The sequence below is a fragment of the Bactrocera dorsalis genome, chromosome 5, assembly GCF_023373825.1.
Source record: "Bactrocera dorsalis isolate Fly_Bdor chromosome 5, ASM2337382v1, whole genome shotgun sequence".
In the NCBI taxonomy this organism is placed as follows: Eukaryota; Metazoa; Arthropoda; class Insecta; order Diptera; family Tephritidae; genus Bactrocera; species Bactrocera dorsalis.
Window position 1 is genome coordinate 2775232 of NC_064307.1, and position 10548 is coordinate 2785779.

Here is a 10548-nt window from a genome sequence, read left to right on the forward strand (position 1 = left end):
TTGCTCGAAATAATAATAAAGATAATTAAGCAACAAAAATATTTAGATCCTCACAATTTTTGATACCATATTCCAATGTGAAGGTTGTTTTTTACTGGTTCTATTATACATTTCCAGTCACAAAAGCTGCAGAAATGACTTCTTTTTGAAGCGTTCAAGCAGTTTTTCTGACAAGCAAACTCGTCTTCCAAAATCTCTTAGCTTCAACTCATAAAGCACCGAATTTTTAATGATTTAAAAGGAATAATTCAGTGACTTCCAAAGATTTTAGGAGCTCTTCTCAAGATTGACAGCAATATTCATCAAGCAATGCTTTCTGTACCTCATCTTCAAACTTTTTTGACCGCCTAGGACTTTCTTCGTCTTCACGCAATCACTATGCCATATTCGGTCAGCTAGAGCTTGCTCACCAAAAACTTCTATCAAGATAAGATACTATCAAGAAGAACTACCTGTGAAAGCACTTTTTCTGGGACAAATATATATTGACATCTTTGTCTGAGATGAGTAAAAAAATATATTGCTGTTTATGCTTGAAATAAAACATATCTGCTGAAAAAGACCAACAGTAGCTTTCCAGCATATGTTTGGAACAAACAAAGAAATCTCTTGGACAGCCCCAAGTATATAGTAACATTGGGTCTTAAAATTTTTCTCAAATATAGGTATCTCACTGACGACAAAATATTTCTCATTGAAGGGACTTTGAAAACAGTGAGCGCTCTAAATCGGTCAATGATGAACGATACCATTATATTTCGAAAAAGAAAAAAGTACTCACCGCTCAGTAATACACTAATAAGTGTGTCATCACAGCAGCGAAACCAATAAATGATATAACCTGCACTATTGACCCAAAAACAACCAAATAAAAGCGAAATCAAACACAATTACACATACATATACAGACCTCTTTATAATGCCGAAATGCCACCATAAAAATTCACTTTCGATATCTACCAAAGAAATAAGCAAATTTCTAGCAGCACCGCTTCCCCATCTGGCAGCATTGGAGTGGGAACCTTTGCCACCTCCTCTTCAATGCAAGTTGCCGCTGTTGTTATGCAACTCACGACAATGACAATTCACGCCAGGACCTTTGGTGTGACCTACAAGCGTGTCACCAGCGTGTACGACACCAACGCCGCTCATGAGCGCCGCACACATACAACAAAAGCAAAAACAACACGCGCAGAAATGGCACTCAAATGAGCAACAAATGCGTCGCGCTGGCTCATCAGCTGTGTCCGACGGCAGTGAACGAAAAGCAGCGACAAAATACGAATATCGGCAGGCAGCGGCTGTGACAAATCGTTTGCCGCGCCACACGACACACACACACACACACACGTACGTATGAATTAAATACAAGTCATATTTATGGCCATGCATTACCCACACATTACGATTCGCATCGCTCCAGCACTGGGCCAAGGGCCTTCACCCTATTTGCCGCTTCGGAGTAAAATAAAAGCGAACTAAAATCTCCATGGCTTTGTGAACTGGCTCTAAATTGGACGAAACTTTGATTTTCTTGCGAATTTCTAGTATTTGTTGGGTGAGCACAGCATACTCACACTAAGCATAGCACAGCATAGCAGCACGTTGTCGACTTTTTATTAATTTGCCATGGTTGCGCAAAAACTTTTGCGAAGGTAAAACTAATTCGAAGCAGTTTTTGGAAATTAATTCATTTTCGCGGAAACGTTCTGGAATGTTAGCCTTCAGGTGGTGGTGTTGAAATTTTTGAAAGTGAAAATCGTGAGGTTCAAATTGTTGCACTGGGAATGTGGGATTTTCATTACTTTTGACTGTTTGGCACATTATGATCGAAATTGTTTTCGTGTTTTGGTCAGTGGAGATATTGTTTACTTAACCAACTTTTAACTGCCTTCTCAGTTTGGAATGCCAAGATTGCTGGTTATCAGGGTGCTCCACATATGTTGCTATACTTTGATTTTATTTTGTGATCTTCCAAAAATACTTCATGAAGTACTCTTATGTTGTTCAAAATCGAAGTATATGGACTAACCATACTTTTAACCACAATTTTGATAATTTTGAAATACTTTTTGCTTCATTGACATTTTTCATGACTTGCAATTGCTAAGTAAGATTTAATATCAATCCCACTCGCATTTTGTTAAAAATTAAATCGATGAAACTCGATTATTGTTTTTTTAAACAAATGGATATGTTCCCATAAAAAGACTCTTACGATTAGACTCACACAAAGGATTATAGTTTGCTATGACTACCACTTACAATTGCCCAACAGGCATTTACGAGACCAATGCACTCAGCTTCCTAAAATTTTACCTATCTTATATTACTGCCATCATTTTGCAAACACATGACTCCTCGATTAAGACTATTTTTTAGCAACTTACAAATTGGTTCGAATTAATAGGTTTTTCGCTCGACGGAGATCTTATCGGCTAGTTCCGATACCAGCCATTTGGCTCTAGCCAGCGTAGACATAACATCCAAGATATTTCAATCACAGTCTAAAGAAGAGAAGTTCCATCATCTTCTTCCAGACAAGTTTGATAACTGGCATTTGTAAAAATGTTAGCTTCTTCGCATACTTACATATGTACCTTTTGGACATATTCAGTCAAAACCAATCTTGGTGATAACAAGTAATTCATCTCATGTCTTCAGCTCTACTCAGAGCCAGAAGAGTTTGCAGTCTCGCAAGGTCTGGTTGTTAAACAGCACGAACTGAGCTCATGCGATGCACAGCTGTAAAGTACTAGGCCGACCCGTTACGAACCTAAAGCTAGAATGAAAGGCAAGATAGCCATTTCCAGTTGCCAAAACTTCATCTTTAGCCAGCTACTCCCATACTACAAATCACAGAGTAGCTTGCGATGGCAAGGTCAGATGAGGTTAAGAAATCGATTATAACTGGAATCTCACTTGGAAAGCTTAGAACGTCATCTCGTTATGTCACCTGAAACTCCTAACTCGTATACAATAGATCATCAAACTACATCAAAATCTATCGTCAACATTATGGGTCTTTCTCATATTTTGAAATCTACAATATTACCACCCAATACTTAATTCGTTGTACAAGTATATAAAACTTTACGAAACTCGGCTTGGAAAAAAAAAACATTTTTTCCGTGATATTGAGTTATACCTGGTAAAAAAACTTATTTCTGCGTTTTTCGAAGTTAGTCTCGAAAATCGGAATATTTGATTTCAAAAATCAAATGTTTTCGAAGTATAAAATTTTTAGTTTTGTTTTCCAACTTTGACCTTTATGGCATTTGTCATATAAGCTTGACCGAAAAACGATGTACAGCATTTAAACAAGTGATAAATATGATTGAGGCCCATATTTATATATTTAACTTTCGAAACTATTTTCAAAAAACGGAGAAATCTCTCTCTTTCACATATTTTATTTTTTTTTTATAAAAAGTATATCATATTTTTGTTTATTATAAAATTGTTTCATTAAAATGCATTGAAAAAATCGAAAAAAAATCGGAAAGAATGGCTTTAAAGATGTCATTCTGTTTACGATTCTTCTCGAACCTGCACTTGCTGGTGTGCTGTTGCACTCTACAACATTTTGACACGTTTACGGCCATGAGAAGATACCGAAACCTGCAAACTTGAAGATAAATATCAAAATAGACGTTTCTGCTAATTATTTAATTGTAATGGGCAGTCGGGTCTCACTGTTATCGGCAAAGTGCTTGAAGGCACGCAATCGAACAGATGTTCTTTAAAATTTGGTTAAAACCAAAACAACAACACGAAATTCAGCTAACACGATTGTGATACCAGCGTGTAGATATGCCAAGCCGTTAAGCTACCAGCAGCGCCAACGCTAGCCACTATCTGACAACCGAAGCTTTTAACGCAAACTATTTACAAAATGAAAGAAAAATATTTTCCAAAACTATTTAAAAGAACGCAGACGGCTTTACGTGGCGTACCAACACACACACTCACACACACACACACAAATTGCAACAATCGGCGCACTTTTATCAGGTGCGCCAATCAAACTCAAACACGGTCCGCCAAATTTTCTCACATAAAATAAAAATTTAAACAGCATCTCACCCCGGTGATCTTTGCTACTTAACGCTTGTCGCGCGCAAACGCCACCACCAACAACAACAATGCCAACGCCAACAGTTTCGGGCGCCCTACCAACGCCAATATAACTGTGTAATACTTAGCTACAGCAGCAGCGACAAGTTGCTGGCCGATTTTGTTGCTTAGTGGACGGCATGGCACAACACACCGTGGCATGGCATGTCAGTTGGCTGGAGTTGGCACTGGCGGTCTGACCGATGGCTGAACGCTGTGCAGGCGCAGGCTCGAGCGCTTGCATACTTGAACTTATAAGCTTAGATTGTTGTTGTCGCTCGCCGGCTGATATGGCAAAGGCTGTTGCATAAACGCCGACGCGATAGCGTGCCTACCAGCATAATATTCTTGGAAAACGCGAAAACAATAAATAAATAAATAATATAAAAATTGAAAATTGCATGCGAAACCTTTAATGTTGGCCACCAAAACCCTATGTGTTTTAGCACCCACATGTCTCGACACGGCTCGGCACACATGTAATGTGAACGCTGATGTTTTCGGTTCGGTGTATGTCTTCTACATAGATGCCTAGATAGTGCGGAGACACGTAATTTTAAGAAAATCGACTAGATTGGGAACAGAGCGCCGTGTGGATTATTTTTGGAAAAATGCAAACTGTGTGAGTTTATGTATGTATGTATGTATTTTAGGGTGCTCGATGGCAAAAATTTGCGAATTCAGAATTAATATTTTGTTTTTGTCGAAGATTTGAACCACAATTCAATGCATTTTTAATATACCACTGAACTTGCGACGTTGACAAGTTTATCTCCTTAGAACTGCCACCTGATAAATATCCTCACAATCTTTGTTACCTCAGCCTACTTTCAGAACTATAGTCCGTCTTTACGATGGCAGCTTCTTTAGGAAGACTCGATTGAGCCTTTCACTTCTGTCTGGGAGCCATCCTTTATTCGCAGTGATTCAAGAATCATAATGTATGCATATCTACATACCATCTGATCAAACTGGTCCATTAAACGGCGGGCGACATCCGGTTTGATAATCATGAAATTTTGTGTTTCCAATGAGAGCGCGACTACAAAATCGCTGAAAAATTTACAGAACTATTTTGGGAAGTCTACTTAATCACGAACAGAAGTATTTAAGTAGCGCAAAACATTCAGTGAAGGTCTTGAAATCATCGAAAACTGGTCTCATATGAGTCGTCCAACCAGTGCTAATGACGACAAGGTCGAATAAGTTAAGGAAACAGTGATTCAAAATCGTCATGTTAAAATCAAAGACATATCTCGGGATTTCTTATGAACCGACTCAGCACTGTTTTGAATATGAATCGTGCCAATGATAGAATCGTACAAAAAATCCTGAATCCTTTACAAAATCGTCGACGAGTAGAAGTCGCCCAAGAGATGCTTGACAACGTAGCTGAGGACCACACATTCAATAAACGTATCATTACTGATGACGAGACGTAGGTTTATAAATATCACGTTGAAATATTCCAACTATCTAACGAAGAGCACTCCAAAAATGAGCCGAAACAATAACCGAAGAAAATCGCTGAAGGCTTTGAAGGCTCTGAAGGCCATCCCAGCCGTTACTAACATCAAGTGTATGGACAACTGGATTAGGCATTGACATGCTTGTGTTAGCTCAAAAGACTATTTTGAAGCCAATAATAAAGATTTTTATTGAAATACCAAAAATTCTTTTTTCAGTCCGGTTCATTTTTGATCGGATGTATAAAAGACGGCTCTTTGAAGAAAGTAGCAGAAAAGGCAAATATATGTATATTTTAGTATAGCATAAGCTTTTCAAAGAAGCTGGGAACATCGAATAAAATGGTCAGCGCAAATCTTATAGAACAAGAAGAAGGGTATCGAGAAGTTGCATTGTATGCCTAGGAAAGGTATGCAATGAATTGTGGCGTATGCAGTTACTGTAGGCATCTCTAAACTTAAAAAGTTCTAGGTTTCTCAGATTTAAAAGCCCTGAAGTTGAACTTTTACTAATGAAGTTGCCACTTGCATAGGCAACAACTATTAAAAGGACAAAAATTCTCTCGTTGTACATCTATTTGGCGCTGCTACAGACTTCTCCTCGATTACTAAGTAAAGAATCTTCCCAGAAAAAAAAGCGATCACCCTGCGGTTTAAAGCAAAGAACACACACACATGTGGCAAAGTGGTGTTGCCACAACGCCATATGTAGCAGCAGCTAGCGGTAACATAATGATATTATCAACATAGCGACAGAACAACAAAGCCATGGAAAAACTCGCAACAAATCGAAATGAAAACGAACGTGAAAACGCGCCAAAGTGAAACTGCAAGATGGAACTGTGCATTGTAACTGTAATGCGCTGTTGCATTTGTGTTGTTGCACAGTCACAAACTGCGTACCACTGCGATTCGAATTGTTGCCACGACGAGCGTGGCAAAATCGATTTGAAGCAGCGCAAAAAATTTGCCCGCAGTTAAAAAACGTTTTAGATTAAATGCGGACGATTTGTGATTTGTTGCGGACGCTGGCGAATGCTGCGGCACTCGGTGATTTTCATGCCACAGCATGTTTGGCTGTGTTATTTGCACTAATGCTGGATTGTGTTGTTCTCCTAACCGCTGGCCCGCGGACTCAATGCGCATGCGCATATGTGTACACATGTAAAGGAGGCTTCGCCTTGATCGCTTGGTCGCACTCGGTTGACCCATAAAAATGCCAAGGGGTCTGCGGTTGTTCTACAACAAACAATAAAATATTTACATATGCATATGATGGTTTATTGTTGTAATGTCGGTTGGTGTTACTATTTTTGGCATTGCCAACTGCTCTTAAGTCCATTGTGATGATCACATTTATTGCTGACTTCAAGCTGGATGCTGTTAGCAAATTGACAGTGCATTTTTTTGCTCTGCTTGTGCCTTCTGTGCTTCTTTTGCTTCTGCCCCTGCGAGCGCTGCTCCAACGGTCTACAACTGAACAGTTGCGGCTCCTGTCGTTGAGCGCTCATTTATCATTTTGTCAAATTCGACATTCGACGCGCATTCAACTGTCAACGATTACTACTGTTAATGCAGCAACAACAAAAATGGCTGCCAGATAACGTTCGAACACTTTTTGCTGCCGCGGCTGCTGCCACAAAGCACACTTTCGCTTGCAGCTGTTTTCGTAGCCAAAAGAATGCCGCTCGTAAATTCGCGCAAAAAAAAGGAAAAACAAAACAAATGTGCAACAAGTGGTTGCAAGCTACTTAGTAACTACCATTTGCATTAAGTTTGTTGTTGCAGTGCTCAGAATTTATTTTTGGTTGCTATCTGAGCCCAAACAATTTACCTGCAACAAATATGCCTCACTTTATGTCCCCTTTATCCCTTCTCTGCCACTAAACACCCACCTAGGGTGGCTGCTTCAGGAAAATAGTATATATACATATAAATTTACTTTGCAAATTACCGTTGCCAATTTCTGTGTTTATTGACTCACCCGAACCACTCAGCCATTTACCCATTCACCTATTGACTGACTGACTGACCGCACAATCGACAACTGACCGGCTCTGCAGCGGCTAAAAGCAATGCCGGCGCTCAATCAGCCACCTCGCCATCTGCTCCTTGCCCAACGGCCAACTACTGACCAAGTCAGCGGGATTCGTTGCTTATTCGACTGCTTTTTCGATGTTTCCAGTATACATACTTCCCTCGTTGCTTGTTGGCCGGTTCGGTGGTGGGATAATTTCGGATCATTAGGTTAAATTTGTCACGAATGTGACGCGTCGATGGGCAATTTTCGGACAAATGCACTTTTCATTGTGTTCAAGTAGTTTCGGGTAAGCTTTTCGTTTTTCCTTTTTTGTGGTTTTGTCCTTTTCTGCATTATGTGCTAGTGCAAAAGTTCACGCTGCCTCGGGTATGTTGCAACATGTTATATTAATAACAAATTATTATGTTTTTTGAGATTAAAATGTTAGGCACATGATTTCCGATAATGAAAATTTTATTTTGAGTAAAACATCAACAGAGTATAAAAAATTGAGGCATGTGTTTAAATCGCGTATATATTTCACTTGCGAAGTTGAGGTTTTAAATATTCGAAAACATTTTTTTCTTAAAATATCTTTAAAGAGAATTCTCCTTCTTGAGGTTAAGATGTGGAAGGCAAGCATTTTCGAAACTCTCTCCCTGGAATCCATTAGGTGTTGGTAATAACAACGTCGGATAATGTTGTAGATCTTTGAAATGTTCAAGACATAGAATTTGAGACTATATCGCTCCAGCTTATTGGGATAACATCATTTGCGCGAATACCATGTAGACATGGATATACTTGTATTAAAGATGAATTCATAATGCTATTAAGAGATCAATGTCCAGAACTTTTGAAAAAAAAAATGGTTCGATGAACTTATTTGAAAAGGACTATACATATAACATAAATTAAGGGAAAGCTAATTTGCGGGCGATCTGAAATCAAGAAGTAGAAAGGGCTTTTGGGTGTTTAAGGCTAAATAAAACTGGTTTATAGTCATTTTGAGACTATGATAAACCAACCATTTACTATAATTCAAAAATAGCTGTACCTGGTAGAAAATTTTCGAATTCAAGTTCGAAATTAGGATACATGAAATACCCCACAGATCTTACATTATATCAGATACAACATTTTCCTTCAGATTTGTGGAGTAGAGTAATCATTCATCTCCAAATCCGGAAAAACTACAAGTCTATCGGGAAATCATTTAACAAAGTTTCATGTAATAAAAATAGACACATACTCATAACTACTTCATTATCAGACTCTTCCGGGAGTCTGGTATAGTGGAATCGCTAGAAACTGCATAGTCGATGAGCAAACCAGATGGAGCTTCCTTACGCCGCTCATATTGGATTGAGAACGATAGACGTTCTAGCACTGGCCTATGGACTTCGCGTGCGCTTATCAGACATTAGTTGACAGCCAGGCTCTACGCAACTGCGACCTCCCTCTGGCATAGAATAGAACGTAGGAGGTCTTCCGAACTAGTTGCCATTTCCAAAGTTCATCTTAGCGCATTCTTTGAAGTTCTTACTGCACATTGTCCAATAGGTATTCTGCTGTAAGTCTAAAAATCCAGTCGGACGTAAACTGTAAAACTTATATATGTAGATGAAGGTGAAAGGGAATCATCAAGACACTATCTCCTCCATTTTACAGCTTTTGCAAGATTGAGTTTGAATGCTAGTCTTGTATTCGTCAGACTAGGAGACATAGCGGAAACTGACATTAGAAGCCTCAACAAATTTTGTAATCGGCTCAAATCATTTCACCGATCTATGACCACAATGAACTGGTAATAAGCTTTTCAAGTGAGATCCCTATTAAGATCTATATTCATAATCATAATCAATGTCTCAGAAAAATTAGAAAATTTTTGCATTTTCTGAGACGGTAGATCGTCACGCTGACATCTGATGTAACACAAACGCATACGAAATAATATTAACTTCTAAAATTTATCTAAAAGCGATTTCTAAAACAACACTTGGTAGGAAATAGCGAATCGATAAAGGCTAGTATCTGTCAATATCTACCAAATGCGCTTTAGTTAAAACCATTAACGTCTGCTACGGCTATACAATCCAGACTTCCACTCAAAGCATCAATTCATCACACTCTGAGACCCAATAAGTTATCCTCTCATATGCTTCAAAGTCCAAGCCTCAGCCTCACTGTCCATTTCATTTCGCTACACCATATCTAATGGACAAGCACGTAATCAAGCACGAAGAGGAAGAGTGGAAAGTTCGAGCTTGTATGTCGGTGTGTGCGCATGGGCGATAGGTGAAAAAACGGGCAAATATTTGAATGTCTGAACAATCTGTCTAAATCCAACACTAAAAATTCATGTTCAATACGTGTAAATAAACCAAATTGGTCACGATTTTGGTATTTTGTAGCGTTTTTCGGCCGACTGCCGGCTTAGTTAGCGGCTAACGATTGCAGCAACGAAGCCACTTGGACGGCGGCGGTTCGCTGATGTAGCGGAACGTCTTTTTTGTTGTTGCTTCAATTGTTGTTTTTTCGCTGCCGCATCGCCGCCGCAGTCGACTGGTTTTACTGGGTTTTCCGCGTTGCCATGCATGCCAGAATAATAGCGGTTATGGTTGTTGTTGTTGTTGGTGTTAGTGTTTTTGCTTTTGTCACTGATCCTGCTCTGCTCCTCTGCACTCCAACAGTCCGCTTCTAACATCAGCTGCCAATATTACAGCCAGCGGTGAGAGATGTTGCATTTATTGATATTCTTGTTGCTGTGCTTCTCGTGTTGTTTTTGCTGCTGTTTTTTTGTCATTGCTCTTGTAACGGACGCATGCACGTCGCATGTAGTGCTTATAAAAATTGTTCGACAAGCTGGTAGCATGAGACGCAGCAACATTTACGAGCTACGTTAACTGGCTTATTGGCATGGACGTGCAACAGCAGGAGCCAACT